The sequence below is a fragment of the Grus americana genome, chromosome 5, assembly GCF_028858705.1.
Source record: "Grus americana isolate bGruAme1 chromosome 5, bGruAme1.mat, whole genome shotgun sequence".
Classification (NCBI taxonomy): domain Eukaryota; kingdom Metazoa; phylum Chordata; class Aves; order Gruiformes; family Gruidae; genus Grus; species Grus americana.
The window spans coordinates 59,634,664-59,649,702 of NC_072856.1; the positions used below are offsets into that span (position 1 = coordinate 59,634,664).

A 15,039-nucleotide genomic window follows, 5' to 3' on the forward strand; every position below is an offset into this window, starting at 1 on the left:
TGCGGCAGTACCCCACTCTGGAGCAAAACCACTTCAGCGTAACCGGAGGTGCCTTCAGGAAACGCCGGGTTTTGCACTCCACTGATGCACACTTCAGCAGAAAAGGCCTCAGCGAGGTTTAGCATGGCCTCTGCCCGTCTCCCCGGGAAACGTCAGTGTGGGGCGTCACACCTGAACCGCTAAAGGCCTTGACTCAGCATCCCTCCTGTCCCTCCCGCGCGACTGCCGAGGGCCGCGGCGGGACCGCAGCAGGCGGGTGCCGTGCTGAGGGGAAAGGAAGGGAGGCGAGGCCGGGCGGGGGGCGCTGCGCCCGCGCTCTCCCCTCCGAGGGGGAGCGATGACGTCATGGATGGGGGCGGTGGGAAAGAAGGGCGCGCGGGGGCTTGTGGGAGAAGGGGGAGCCGCCATGTTGGGCGGGGCAGCGGGCGGGAGGGAGGGGAGCGCAGGGCGGGCGCAGGGGCGGTGGCAGCAGCAGCAGCAGCAGCAGCCGGGGCGGTGGCGGCGGCTGCCTGCAGCTGTCAGCGCCCGCTCCTCCGGGGCAGGGCCGCGCTGCGCGCCGACCACCGCGGCCGCCGGGCTGGGCCGAGCCTGTCAGCGCCTCGGGGTGGACACTGAAGGCGCCGTGGTGCTGACCCGCTTCCTTCTTTCTCTCTCTTCGGTCCTCTCTCCCCTCACCCCCCAAAAAAACCCTTTTCCTTCCTCCCTTCCGCCCGCCCATCGCTGACATCCTCCTCCGGTCGCCTCCTCCTTCTCCCCCCCCCTCCCCCCTCCCGGGCTGCGCGGCCCCCGCCGCCTCTGCGAGCGCTGCGCACATCGCCCGAGCCTGCAGCACCGAGCGGTGAGCTGAGGGGAGCTGCCTGCGCCCGGGGCCGGCCCTGCCGGGGGGCGGTGGAGATGGGAGGCGGGGGGAGGGGGTGCTGAGTGTTTTAATTATTTTGTTTTTTTTATCTGCTGCTACGCAAATTACAAAAGGCTGCGCGGGCCGGCTGGTCCCTCCGCAGTGCCGCTGACAGCCAGCCCCTTCCCGGCGCGGTGGGGTGTGTGGTGGTTTGGGTTGGTTTGGGTTTTTTTGGGGGGTGGGGTGGGCAGGTTGTTTTTCAGTGTTTTGTGTAAAGCTCTGTCAGTTTCGCTCGCCGCCTGGCTGCGGGAAGGAGGAACCCCCCCGGTGGGGATGGGGATCGGCTCGGCTTTGTCCCCTTTTCCTCACCGGGCTCCCTTTGGTGCTGCGGCTCGGGCCGGGCGCCGCCCAGGGAGGGACCCAGGGCAGAGCCGGGCTGAGGGAGGCTGCCGGCCTCGCCCCTCCTCTGTGGTCAGCTCGTCCCCGTGGGGCGTCCGGCGCTTTGTTTTTACTTCACGTACTTAGCTTAGGTGGGTTATTCTGTTGCTAATTCGGAAATGGGGAAAGAAGAGACGGGGACAGCTCTTTCTTGGGTTTTGTAAATAGTGACCGGATTTATATATTGTAGGTCACCTACCGTGCTGTAGTCGGAGGGGATTCGTAGACTTAGGTCTTGGCTGGATTTCCACGCTTGTAAAATAAGGAGGAATAGCGTTGGTTAGGAACACGTTATTCTAGCAAAATGACATGAATACGTAACTGACTTAATCTCTGCCCTAAAGATACAGTTATCATTTAATTAGAAAGACACTTTAAAATTTTACTTGTTCTGGCTTTGTGATCCTAATATTTTTAGGTAATAAGATACCTGATTTGTAGATCTGTATACCACTTGTCTGTAATCACAAAAATGAACTTATTGAATCCTGTATTCTAAGCATATTGAAGCATATTTTAATGACCAAAGCAGCATCACCTAGTGTAATGCCTCTGCCTTGCTTTTTGAAGGCTATTAAATCATGATGGTGCTCTTACTCTTTTTTCTTTTTTCCTTTTTTTTTCTGTTAATGATTTCCATTAGTATATGTGATTTAAATGTAGCAGCAGTACTCAAGTACTGCACATGGAATCAGAATGCAGAATCAGAAAATAAAAAAGCTAGAAAAAAGAAAGTTTGTCTTTATAGTTTGCTTTGAACAGCAAAATGGTGAGCAAATGTCATTCATGATATAAAATATTTTCAGTTATACATAAAAATACATAAAATTAAGACTATTAAAATGTAATTTTGGTGTTCTTACAATTGGCAGAAGGTTTAGTAACAATTACTCTGGGAAGTAATTGTCTCTCTCACTTCCACTTTTGTATTTGCACTTCACTTACATAGTAAACTTATGCCCAAAGAGTACTGGGAGCTAAAAAGGAACCTTCGAGATTTAGACAGCTTAGCACTTTAATTAAAAAACGAAACAAAACAAAAAAACCCAAAAAGAAAACCCCCAACAAAACTAAAAACACCACCTTTTTGAATGCACAATTGATTTCAAGCTCTTCTGGAAGATAGCTTTATTTTAATTGATTATGAATTCCAAAACTTCAGCAAAACATGATAGAGGACATTATAACCCTAGGATTATAGATACAATTGAAAGTAACGCATTCAGCATTTACTGGCAGCAGAGAGAAAGCTGATCCATCTGGTGATTCTGAGCAGAAGACCTTGTATTTTCTAAGTCATTTGCACAATTATTTTTGTGAACGCGTGGCTTAAGAGAACCTTTTTGTGAAATTACAACAGATCTGGAGAACTGTAGCAGTTTTATTTAGATATGCATTTTATGTAGTGCAGAACCATGTGGGTAAATGCAGGGAATTTAAATTGTCAGTTCCTGAAACTCGCGCAACAATGCAGTATCACTTCTGCATCATGTTGCAGTTAAAGTTTGGCAACCTTTCTATTTCCAAAGGATGGTGACGGAACTGGACAATTCCACTAATGAGAAATTCTAGCAGCAATTCGAGTTTAGTTTCCCTTTACCTTCTAGTCAAAGACAACATGTTATCACATGTAATTAAAGAGAATAAAGTTATCCTCCAAACATCTTGTGAAATAGCCTCTTTTTCTGTATGTCAGATTACTAAGGTGTGCTAATGTTGCCTTATTAATGGAAACTGATTTTTAAAAAGGTCTGTGTTTGACAAAAGAGGAATTGCATGCAAAATTGTGAATTAAGTTTGCAGGAGTCCAGAATATGATCTTGTCAGTGTTTTTGACATACAAGAATTAAATGTCTGTACAGTATTACTTTAGGGCATGTAAAAGCAATTGCTGCTTCCTTTGTTTATGAAGAACTTACCACGATCATGTCAGAAAACCCTCACTTGTGTGCTACTCTTATGCAGTGTACATATCTGTACATCTATGTGTATTTATTTATGTGTACACACATACCTACATATGTCTCTAATTGGGAGTTTGGGGAGATATTGTAGCCTTGTATTCAGTTCTGAGTCCATTTAATGCAGTTTCGGTTTCTCTTGAGACGTGGGCTTGTGCACTTACTCTTTCATCTCTTCCTCTGTTTGGCTTCTCTGGCAGACGTGCAGTTGGATTTATTCTGGGATTAACAGCATCTCTTCAGATGATTATTTTTAAACTTAATTCAGTGTACAAATACTTTTTAAATAATAATGTTTTTCTAAGAGGAATGGAAAATAAGGAAATTTGGGTAAATTCATAAATAAGCAAAATTATATTTCTGTATTTAATGCTGAAGAGCATAGTAGCCAATAGTGATGGGGACAAGCATGCTAGGTCTATTTAAACACCTCTTGTAGTCTCTCTGCCCCCAGGGTGTTGTTCAGTGTGACACAACTATCATAAAAATGGACCAATTCCATCATCACTGCAATGAAGTGGCTAGTCACAGGCTCTTCTCTTAATCCAGCCTGTATAATATGTTGTGTTTCCAAAGTAGTTTTTAATTGTTTTATAATAACATCATCTTTACCTTGACCAAAGTGTAGAAAAATGTTTCTTTTCAATGTTAACTCTCCTTTTCCTTAAAACAAAAGCATGACACATATAATGTCTAATAGATACTTCATGGTAACCAAGTACCAGTCAAAGGCAGATTGTTCATTCTAAAAAGAAACCTTTTTAACTTCAAAATAGACATGATTATAATAGTTACATCCTGAGTCACAGTCGGCTTCAGGTATTTTTTAGGTATTAATACTTTAATTAATAATAAATGGCTTTCCCAGTAATTTCTTTAGTTAAATGTTTTCCTTTCTGAAAGCAGGCTGTAGAAATAAGTTTGGTTCCTTTGAAAAATTGATTAAAAATGCCTGACCAGAAAAAGGTGCACTTATGCTGGCTTAGATTTGCTGAGATGCTTTTGTTGCCTTCATCTTACAGGATTTAAATTGGACACTTTGATAGAGGGTCAGAGCCAGAATTACGGAGACTTTCAGCGATGGAGGAATTATTTCCATAGGTTTTGTGTGAGGTGCTTTGCAGGCATCAGGCATAAGACGATATTATATTTGGTGGGGGTTTTTTTTGTGCTGGACAATTAATATGTTTAGTAGTGACAGGCCATAGTGAATAGGCAAGCATGAGAACTGAGGATGTGTGCTTCCACCCGTAATATATTTGGGGATGTGAACAAAGATGTTGCTCTCGGAGGACGAACACTAAAGCACAGGTCAGACTAGATTTGCTGATTTCTATAATGTATAAAGAAAATTAATCTTTGATAATTGACAGTTTCTTCATATTCACTCAGCTAAGAAAACAGATGCAAGTAATAGTTATCTGTGTATTGATTTAATCACTGTGTCTTTGAATCCAGCTTATCTCCCATGGACTCTGCTATTTGTCTCTTTTTAGTGCAATCAGAAACAATCTTTACTCTGGAAGCTGTGTTTTGACATGTACGTAGAATTAAATTGAATTTATTTTGTCAATTATTGTTGGTCATCTTTCTTGTTCAAAATTAGGAAGCATGGGATCATGTCATCTTCTATTCCAAATACGCTTTCCCTCTGTTGTCTACTTAAATGTACAGATTTTTTACATGTTTTTTCAGTATCAAGTCTTGCTTACAGGTAAAAGCAATAATACCTTTTGTGGGTAGACTTAAAAGTGAACAGTTTCCTATTTTGGTTCTCCTGTAAATATCTGCCATAAAACCCATTCATCATATTAAGATTGCGTTTCTGGGATTATGTCAGAACTATAGCTGATTTTATTAAATTTTAAAGTGAATAGAGCAAAGGATGTAACCAGTTTAGTCAGTAGTACTGGCTTCTTATGTATCAGTAGCGTTGCGGTGGTGGCTAATTATACCCTCCTTACTATGGCACGTACCCCAGCAAACCATTTAAAAAGTTAATGTTGCACTAATTAACATTAAGGGCAAGAAATGTCTGACAAAAAGCTGAACTTTTTGGTACTACTTAAACAGCTGTATTTAAAAAATCAGTCTTTTTAAAGGAAAATACTTACATTTTTTGGAATTATTAGGTAACTGTATATCTTAATTCTGAGTAATTTGCATTACGTACAAACACTGATGTTATATTCATAAACTATTTCTTAAATCCTGTGCTGCTATCCCTTTTGGCAGTATTACTACTACTATTTATAGTGTTCTAACATTGTGCTTTGTCTGGAGACAGCACAAGCAGGTAAATGTTAACAAAAAATTAAGATTACTTGCAACGTGCTATTATTTGTGTGTGTGTGCCATTCCACAGTGTAGAAGGTGGTGGTTTTAAACTTTTTAAAGGATTGCAGTAGCTGCATTCCTGCAATATATCTTGAATTTGCTCCTTCCAGCTGACAGTAGTTGAATGATTTACAAAGCATCTCATACAGATTTACGGACGAGCAGGGGAGGATGGAGGTTCTGTCTTGGGGGGTGGTTCTGCTTTGCCTTCCCCCCCCCCCCAATAGAATATTGTGTTTAAGATTGAGTGCTTTTATGGATGTTCCTTTATCAAACAATATCAGGCTGAATAGTGTAGGAAAGTTGCAGTTGTACCTGTCTCTTCCAGCTTGAGCAGCTTTTATTTCAGGGAGACTGCTGTTACTCCCTCATCCCTCTGGTTTTTGCCACAACTGAATTTTAGTACACCCTCACCTTTAACATTTCATTTGTTCACTTGCTTAAATTGGATGTTCCTCCCTGCCTCTCTCCCCCCCCCCCCCAGTCACGTTTCATGTGTGTTTAGAGGGAGAAATGTTGCTTGAAAAAGTGGGATTCTTCCCCCCACCCTGCCTAGGCGCAGGGAGTGGCTATGTGTAGTCAGATTAAAGCAACTAGTGGGATAGTAATCTGTGAGGGATATAGAGGAGGTTACAGTTTGAGATGGGAGGAGGACAGCAACCTCCTAAAATGTTTTTGCTGACAGAACAGTAATATATAATCAATGTCTAAGGATATAGTTGAACTTTTCTTCAGTCTCAGTGCTGGTTTATGTAGTCTCACACTCATGCCACTTATTCTGTGTCCTCATTATGTTGACACAGCTTGCTGCATGGCAGCATGGTGAAGTAGATGTATTTTGGGTGTGTTTGTGTCCTGGACCTTATCCTTTCCTGTCCCCTCATCTCTGACTGAAAAATAATCCAGTAAAAGGCACAGATCTTTGGTTTGATTTTATTATGGACAGGAGTCCTTGTGCTGGCATGACGGAGGATGAGAATGAAATCTATGGCGGCATGAGGAGCATTACTGACCGTAGCCTTAGTGAGTGAATGTCCATGGTCTTGTGTGGGCTAGAAGCCAGACCAGATGATTCGATGGCCATTTCTGTCTCTGTAAGTTCTCCTGTACATAGGAGGCAATAATGTGTGGAAGATACAAGAATGCACTATTGTTTATATTTACTATTTCCTTGGATGTAGCCCGGTTCAGTGTAATGAATATTGCTGTGTTGAAGTATGGACGTCATGAAGTACAAGAGTCATGATGATGTTTGGTGGTGTGCCAGCACACATGATAGTGACCTGGAGGTCTTACTAGAGGTATGAATGAATGAATACTTGGGAAGATGGGTTAATTCTGAGGAGTAGTCTATATTGTGAAGGTTTGGTATGCAAACCCAATTGCTATGCTTACTGTAACGCAGAATTACATTTAGCAGAGACGATGTGATAAAACTGCTCCGTAGGGTTCTTGTCTGGGACTGTTGTGAAATGCAGAATGCTGGTGCTTGGTGGGCATTCCTGAGGGCTTAAGAAATCATGCGGAGATGATGGGAAAGATTTTGTTATGGTACAGATAGATGTCTTAGCCGGATGCCCTCATTTTTCAAAGATTTGTTATTCATCCTGTATCTTTTGAAAAGGCAAGAAGCACCACAGGGTGACTTTGACTTAGTGTCCCAGTAATTTGCCATTAATAAATTACATCTCCTTTCCATTGTTCAGAAAAGAGGTAAAGGCAGATTAATGATTCAATTATTCTGCTTTTAAGTCTTTTTTTTAATTCACTTAGTATCAGTTTCTCTCACAGTACTTTTAACTTAAAAGTAATGTGCTGCATGTTGATTTTAGAGCGCACTTAAACAAGTATTCTAACAGCAGTATTTTAACTTTAGAAAAATTTTCTAAGTTTGGAATTTGTGCAGGATGCAGGTAGAGAGCAAAGATGCACAGCATATTTCTGAAAGCAACAGCCAGTGGGATTCGAATTACAGTGCCTGCTTGTAGTTTGTATGGCCATTGAATCTTCATCCCCACCCAGTTGTTATGTTAACAAATGGCCTGGAAATATGCTTGTTGATTATTTTTTTTTTATCTGTCATGCTGGTGTTGTTACCACAGCCAGTATCTCAGACCACCTGAGTAAACCCTGCAGATCATGGAGTACTTAACAAGGAAATTATTCCCAACCTTACAGCCAAATCAGCTCACTGCTGGTGTAGCTAAGAAACAGTCAGTGATGCAAGGTTGTTTTTCTGGACTATTGCATCATTTGCTACACTTTCTATGAAATGAAATTTGCAAGTATTAGTCTGATAACAGTGATTGCCGTTGAAAGTCTAAATTTTGATGTAATATTTAATGGGGTAGAATTAATTCCTTCTCAATACTAAGGTTAATGCCTGAACTATTTAGCTGTGCAACTCTTTTTCAGTAGGCATTCTGGAAGAATTAGATTAGTGGGTTTGGATTTTTTTTTTATGGAAGGCTAAGCAGGTGGGGGCTGTTTTCCCTAAAGCTTCAAGGGAGACTGCACAGTTTCTTCATCTTAATGTGAACCGTTAACGTAGCTTCAAAACTGGGTTTAAGGATTTGTTAAACCTAAAGGCTAGTGTGTGCTGAAGCAATGTTAGTGGATGTTCCTTTTATGTCTGCAGAAAAAATTGCTGGTTTTCTCATTTTGGTTCAAATAACCTTCTCTTCAAAGTCCTCAAGCATGTAAGAACAACATGATCTGTACTCGCAGTAAATTGTCGGCAAAGCTCCCCAGATAGATTCAATAATATGAGGCAAGATGTGGCCTTCTCTGCCCTTCCTGCATGTGTTTTTTTTAATGGTTATAGGTATGCCATAAAAAGTAGATTTGGTTAAGATTATGGGTCTGATGTTAGTAAGTGGAAGATTATGAGGTTTTTAATGTATTATGTAAGTCTGATTTGATGGGAACCTTCCTGTGTCTTTACCTAAGTGCTATTTAGAGTTAAGATAAATAGATAACATAAATGGATGCTTACTTTGATTAGTCAGTAAAGCAGTTCTTATCCAAAAATAACAATGCAAAATGAAAGAACTGGAGTCAAGCTCAAAAAATGTTTTGTCTACACTATTGACAGCTTAAAATTGTAAGACATGTAACTTTGAGAACACTTTGATGTTAATGTGCCTCCCTATTCCAGTCCCAAAGAGACACTCTCATCACCTAGAATCAGTCTGTTACAAATGTCTTATCAAGACTTAAGATTAACTCAAGAAATGGTTGCACAAGTTGGCATGTCAATGAAGAGCCAGGTGCTGTTTCCACACAGAAATAAATGTAGACTCTTGGAATATTGAGGGTAGAAACTGTGGAATTTGGTAATCATGATGGATTTGTAACTCAAACTGTCTTGACAGTATTTTTTTAAAAATAGAGTCAACATTTCCTTTCAATCCACTTAAAGTAGGTAATTTACGAAGCTGGTCTTTGTAACTACAAAATACTAAACCTACAATACATTTTTTTAATAATTAGCCTTGATTTTTCTTGATGTGTCTTTGATGCTTGTGACAAGCATTTTTAGTAACTAAGTGTAAATATAATGACTTTTAAAATGATTCAGCTTCTGCCTTCTGATGCATTTAAGTATTTTTATTCTGCCTTTATGTAACTACTTTTAATACAGTCATGATTGTTTTGTTAAAATGCTCCAGTGAGGTGGGCTTTGTGGTCATAAGCACAAGGCAAGTCCTGTGTAGCCCAGACTGGTATGTTGTGTCAGTGTTTTAGTGAACAGGCAAAATCCTCTGCTTTTTTGAGGTCTGTTGGTGGCTGCTTATTAGTGTTTATTAGTGCTCACAAGAAACTAAGGAAGCGCCAGCTTTGAAGAAGATCAACAGACGCTGTTTGCTGTTGACAAAGCAGTAACACAAAACAGAGACAACTCCCTTGCCCCAAGGGGTAGGAGACTTTGCAATTTGCAGTCTGTCTTCAGAAATTGCATGGAGGTAACTAAAATTAACAAGTTGACATTAGAGCTCTTTGCCCAAGACTACCAAAACAGTGGAAGAGGTTTGTCTTCCATTTTATTACTCTGGAAAAGAATGGGGTTTTAATCTTGCCACAGGTCTGAGGATATTAAATAAGTATGTTGTTTCACATTTAGAGTAAGGAAGGTATGTACCACCAGCCTGTAACAGATGACAGTAACCTTGATTAACAAAGAGTTAATAAGCATGTACCTTCTTGAAAGTATGGCTTTTGGTGTAGCTCCTCTAGACTCCTGTCTGGGTCTACTAAACTGCCTTAGACACACGCCTGTCAGACTTCTCTTGCACTTGCTTCAGCTTTGACAAAGAGTAATCTCTGATGTGGTAACAAATGCATAGGAGGATCTTATTTCCATCAAGCTTCATTTGAAACCTGAGATGTTGGAAGGACTTGGGAATGTATAGAGAGAATAAATTTTTCTCTTATGTGCTCATGATACATGTGGACTGATTGTAGGATCCAAGCAGATGCCACGTTTCAGAGGAGTAATCCACTGTGATTTTTAGGATATGTCACTATTCTGTGTTTTAATCGCTATCTATTTTTAGTACTTCAGAAAGGTAAAATGTAGTGGGTGAGGCCAGAAAGAGGATGCTTTCCCTTGATTCCTTTTACACAAATAATGGGGTAGGCATAGTACTGTGTAGGGTGGGAGCCATATCATCTGAGGGTCTCTGTCTGCTGCAGTATGTGAGCAGGAAGAGCAAGGTGGGATTTGGCCATGGTCTGCTGCATGATGGAATACCAGATATGGTTGAATCTAAAAGAGATTTTGGAAGTAGTTAGATTGGCAGGTCATCTGGATTGTCTGCAGTTAAAAGGATACAGATTTGACTGTATTGTGGTAATTGAAATGCCTAGATAGTAGCTTGTGTTTATTCAGTGAAGTACTGTCAAGGGATTGACACCATAATAACCTTGTCTTTTAAGAGGAAGAATAATCTGTGTAGTTACAGGACACTTTTATGCCACTGAATACTTTTATACTGTATAAGGATTTTTTACTGAATTAACTGTTTCAGCAGGAAGTCATAATTTTAATGTAAGTAGTTTACTTGCTGCAAAAGAAGGAAGGCTGAAGGCTGAAATTACTCTGAATATTTTTTTGGCAGTTATCCTTGAAATGTGTGAAAGTGTTTATTTCAAAATAGTGTTGATTGTTACTTACAAAAATGCAGATGTGATTGCTAAGAAACAGTATACGCTTCATTAGCGTTGATGTAGCATGCTATAGAAATCTAAATAAAAGGACTCCACAGCAGTGCAAATCTTCATAGCTTGTGCTTTCTCAAAGAGAGTTGTTGGCATCACCCTTGCTACAGGTTTTATAGGAGCTATTTTTGCTATCATCTCTTTTATTAAGAAATATAACTTGTTAGCCTGCTTTTCTCCTTCATAATTTCTTAATCTTTCAAAGAATTCAAAATTTCCCCGACAGGTATGACTGCACCTGGCAGTCTTAATAGAAAAGCAACACCTGTGTTAGTCTGGTGGAAATCTCTGCCAGTCTTCAAGTATTTTGGTGTTTTACACTTTTTAGTGAAGCTGTTCTGTGCTTATTGTGTGTTTCTGCAGAAATTTGTCGGTTTACCTTTATAAATGTGAAACCTTTACAAAGTATGAGTGTTTGTCCAGTTTGCTAGCCAACACAGTTGCCTTGTAGTGTTGAGGTTGTAGGTTAAATTGGACATGTGATTCTAAGCTTTTCTTAGGATATGTGCCTTTGACATTAAATGATTACAAATGTCTTTTTTATAGTATTTACCTTGCATACCTTCAGTTTAAACCAAGTGGTAGGGCAGACTTCTGCATTCAGGGTTAGCTCTTAGTTGAAGGCTGGCAGAAGGAGGACAGTAAGTTTGGTGTTTTTTTTTTTAAGTTCAGGTGCTTACTAGGTGAAAGTTGATAGAAAAAATGAGTCCAAGGGGTTCATTCTTTTTTCAAACAACACTGTGTGTTCTAAAGAACTTCTCATAGCTTCAAGTTGGCTGCTAGTCATAGAATCATAGAATGATTCATGTGCAACTCCATCTTCTTATCTGCTTCTGGTCAGTGATACACAGCCTCCAGTATGTGCCACTAATTGTTCTCACTGAGTTATTTTTACGGTAGCTTGTGTAGATGTGTGCTGAATTGTGAAGACACTTTCCGAGATCGCTATTTGGAAACCTGAGGCAGTACAGAAGCGCGGCAGTATTCTGTTTATAGAACTGGGTCAGCGAGCGTACCTTAAGTCTGACCTCCAACAGGACGCTGTTTGCAGGTGCAGTTCAAGATTTTCTATTCTGCAGTCACATGTGGATTCAAATATAGTATAATGAAAGGAGTGATAGATAGCGTTGGCAGCTCAGCTACAGACCTGAATACGTCAGGAGGAAAAAGCTACTCTCTTTCTTTTGTGGGGTTAGAGATGAATGTATTGGAATAAAATTTCTGAGCATAAAGAATCATTTTAATTAAAAGGAGAGTGAGTCACGCAAAAAGAGAACAATTATAAATTTCCTTATGTTAGGGAATATGACTTGTGATAGCAGAAATAGCCTCACAGAGAAAGAGAAATTAACATCTTAGATTAAAAAACCCCAAACCATTGTTCTTTCAGACTTTGAGATTTTTGACTGTAAACCGTAACAGCAATATATTCAAACTAGTCTGTTTCTTATCCGAGTCCTTTTATGAATACCTTTTTAAGTATATGGAAGACATTCATGGGTGATTCATCCTCACCATTTCAGAGTAGCGTGTGTTGCTGAGCTGCCTTGTTAGGAAGGGGTGCAGGCAATGTGGTGTTTGACGTGCTACTCGTGTCCCTCGGCAGGCTGGTTTTCATCTCTTGCCTTTGTTGGTGATTTTCTTTTTGTGCTTGGAAGGCCTGTGATCTTTAGAGGGTTGTTTGAGAAGGCAGTTTTCCACATTATGAAGATTAGCAGTTAAAGCAGCTCGTAGTATTTCAAGATGATGTGTACCATGATGTAATAAGATGTGTTCTTAGTCTGAGCAGGGAATTAATGACTTGTAATTTGTAGCTAATACAAAATGAAACAAGTGCATGCCAGATGTAGGACACTGAGCCTTGGCATTTAATTAAGGAGAAACTAAGAGTGAAATTAGGGTTAAAAGCCCTGAATAGACTGGTTGTTGTTATGAAACAGTGAACGGATAGGTGCATATTAGATACAAACAGCTCAAATTAGTGTATACTATATCTATACTTGTGGAATTTGCAGTGCTTGTAGATGGCAGGGCCTGTAGGTATGGCTTATAGTAGCTTTTACTCTTAGGAAGATGACTTTTTCTAGTATGCAGACATATTATTCTGTAATTTTCAGATATCCTGCTGCTATCTGTGTATTCAGAGGAAAAAGGTTAGGGAGAATTTGACTTGCCACATCAGTTTACAGACTTTTTTTTTTAATTGTGTTTTAAAACAGTAATGATCAGACACTAGATACATTAAAAATTTATCTTCCAAGCTTTTAGTGCCTGAAACCTGGCTATTAAATAATGAAAATATCAATACTGAGAAAGGGAATTCTGAAGGATATATAACAAGTAAATAAAAATTAAAAAAATAGAACTGCTTTCTTTGTTTGTTTATTTATTTGTCTTTAGGACCCATATTAATCTTTAGTCAAGGAAAAAAAATAGTCTTGTGGGTTTCTTAGAAAAATGTTCTTCTTCTTTGCATAGGAAAACTTATCAAGGGATTCATATGATTATGTGTTTTGGCTCAAGAATTCCTTGAGGTGATCTGCAGGAAAATGTTGCTTTTTTTAAAGTAGCTGAGTAGGAAAAGCTATTTATGTTTGAGATCCTTAAATACGAGTTGAAGAGCTTAAGTAGCTAGCTCTGATGTGTGTAGGTCCGTAGGAGATTTTAGGCACAAACTGTGATGTCAGCATTACTACTGCAGTTGGTTCAAAAGTTTTATGGATAACAAAATACTTAAACTGATTAAAGATACAGCCACTTAAGTCGCTTGTATATGATTATCCCAGCAGTTACATGACTGAAAGACAGTAGGCTTGGCTCTGTTTTCTTTATGCTTTCTTTGGTTCAGATTCTTGCTATTCTCAATCCATTTCTTAGATTGGAATTCATGTTCTAAAATTCTGCAAAAACCTCTTTAGTAGGTATCATTGTAGGGCACTTTATGCTGATCTGTCCAAGTTGATTAATTTTTGTGCGTTTGAAGAAAATTGCTTCTTTTTTTAAAAAGTTTTGGAAAGTGTTAAGTTACTTTTGTACTTTGGCATATTCTATGTTGTGGTAAATAAAGCAGAAAGGTAATACTCCAGATCTACACAGGCACATATTTAATACGATACATGAATTGCTTAAGCCAGCTGGCTAGACTATAACTCTGGCTGCACTGCATATTTTTTCCCCTCATCCAAAATTCTGTTTTCCAACTAAACCTTTGTGCATCTTAATTTTTTTGTTTTGTTTTCAATTGTACCCTGAATTAAAAGTTAGTATTTGAATCTAGAATTCTTGCCCTGTAACAGGTCAGATTTCCAGTGCAGTGGACTGTTCACAGGATAAAACTGACAGGAGCTTAAGAAGCCTTTGACTATGCCTTTTTTTTCGTAGGGAAAAAATAGTCAGAAAGAATTAACATTTTTGAAAAGTGACAATAGAAAGACATGGTAGGTTTTGTCTCTTTTCTTCTGTATATATGCATGTCTGCTTCCTGCATACAAACTTAACTTTTTTGCTTCCTGTATGGGGTTTGCTGCCTCAGGTTATGCAAAACTAATTGTATAATTATATATTCAAATATGGTCTTATTTGATGAATAGGTAATGCCCTTTTGTAAAATAGATTTTTAAAAAATCATGGAAATAGCACCACACCTCCATGCTGCTCTTAAAAGATATTAGATATTTATTTATTAATCTTACTCCTACAAAGAATCAGCATGATAGCATGATAAATTACATGCTTGTTATCCTCCCATTTTCTAAATAATTCTCCCAAGCATAATCTATAAAACTCTGAACAGCATCGTCCAAATTTTTGGTAGTGTTTTATACAGAGATCCTTTGAAACCTATGCAGAAATATTTCTTCCTTTTTCCTGTCAATGGGAAAGATTAGGATTCTAACAGTTTTCACTAGAGGAGACTTGAGAATCCTTCTCCCAGGCTTCCTGGACCTTCACATCAATCTGTGTCTTTAAGTAGCTTTTGACTTGACCCCAGCTCCAGTACAGTTGCTTGCACTGGTATGGTACCTCTGAGGCAGTGAAAGCTTAGGGCTACACTTGGTTTAGAGTTTTAAAAATCTTGGTAGAGATTTAAAAATCTGGCACACTGGATTGAGACAAGCAGCATGTATTTGTAAAGCAGGTCTACTGTTGTGATGGGCTTAAAGTATGTTTTTGCTCCGTTGGATTTAAATGTACTTTTCCTTTCTTCAAAAGCTTCTGTGCTGGCTTAGCCTTCATTAATTGTGA

The 15,039-nt window shown here is 39.5% G+C and overlaps 1 protein-coding gene across 5 annotated transcripts in view; it reads left to right on the top strand.

Moving 5' to 3' along the window:
• The first annotated feature begins 431 nt into the window (after window positions 1-431).
• The window catches only part of KLC1 (kinesin light chain 1), a 51,378-nt gene continuing 36,770 nt past the window's right edge, over window positions 432-15,039 (top strand). For 4 of the 5 annotated variants that reach the window (XM_054827411.1, XM_054827413.1, XM_054827412.1 and 1 more), the window contains exon 1: window positions 438-838. The gene's annotated coding sequence lies outside the window, so the exon portion shown is untranslated. Of the gene's footprint in view, window positions 839-15,039 lie in introns of all 5 variants that reach the window. The other variant, XM_054827416.1, reaches the window with a different exon arrangement.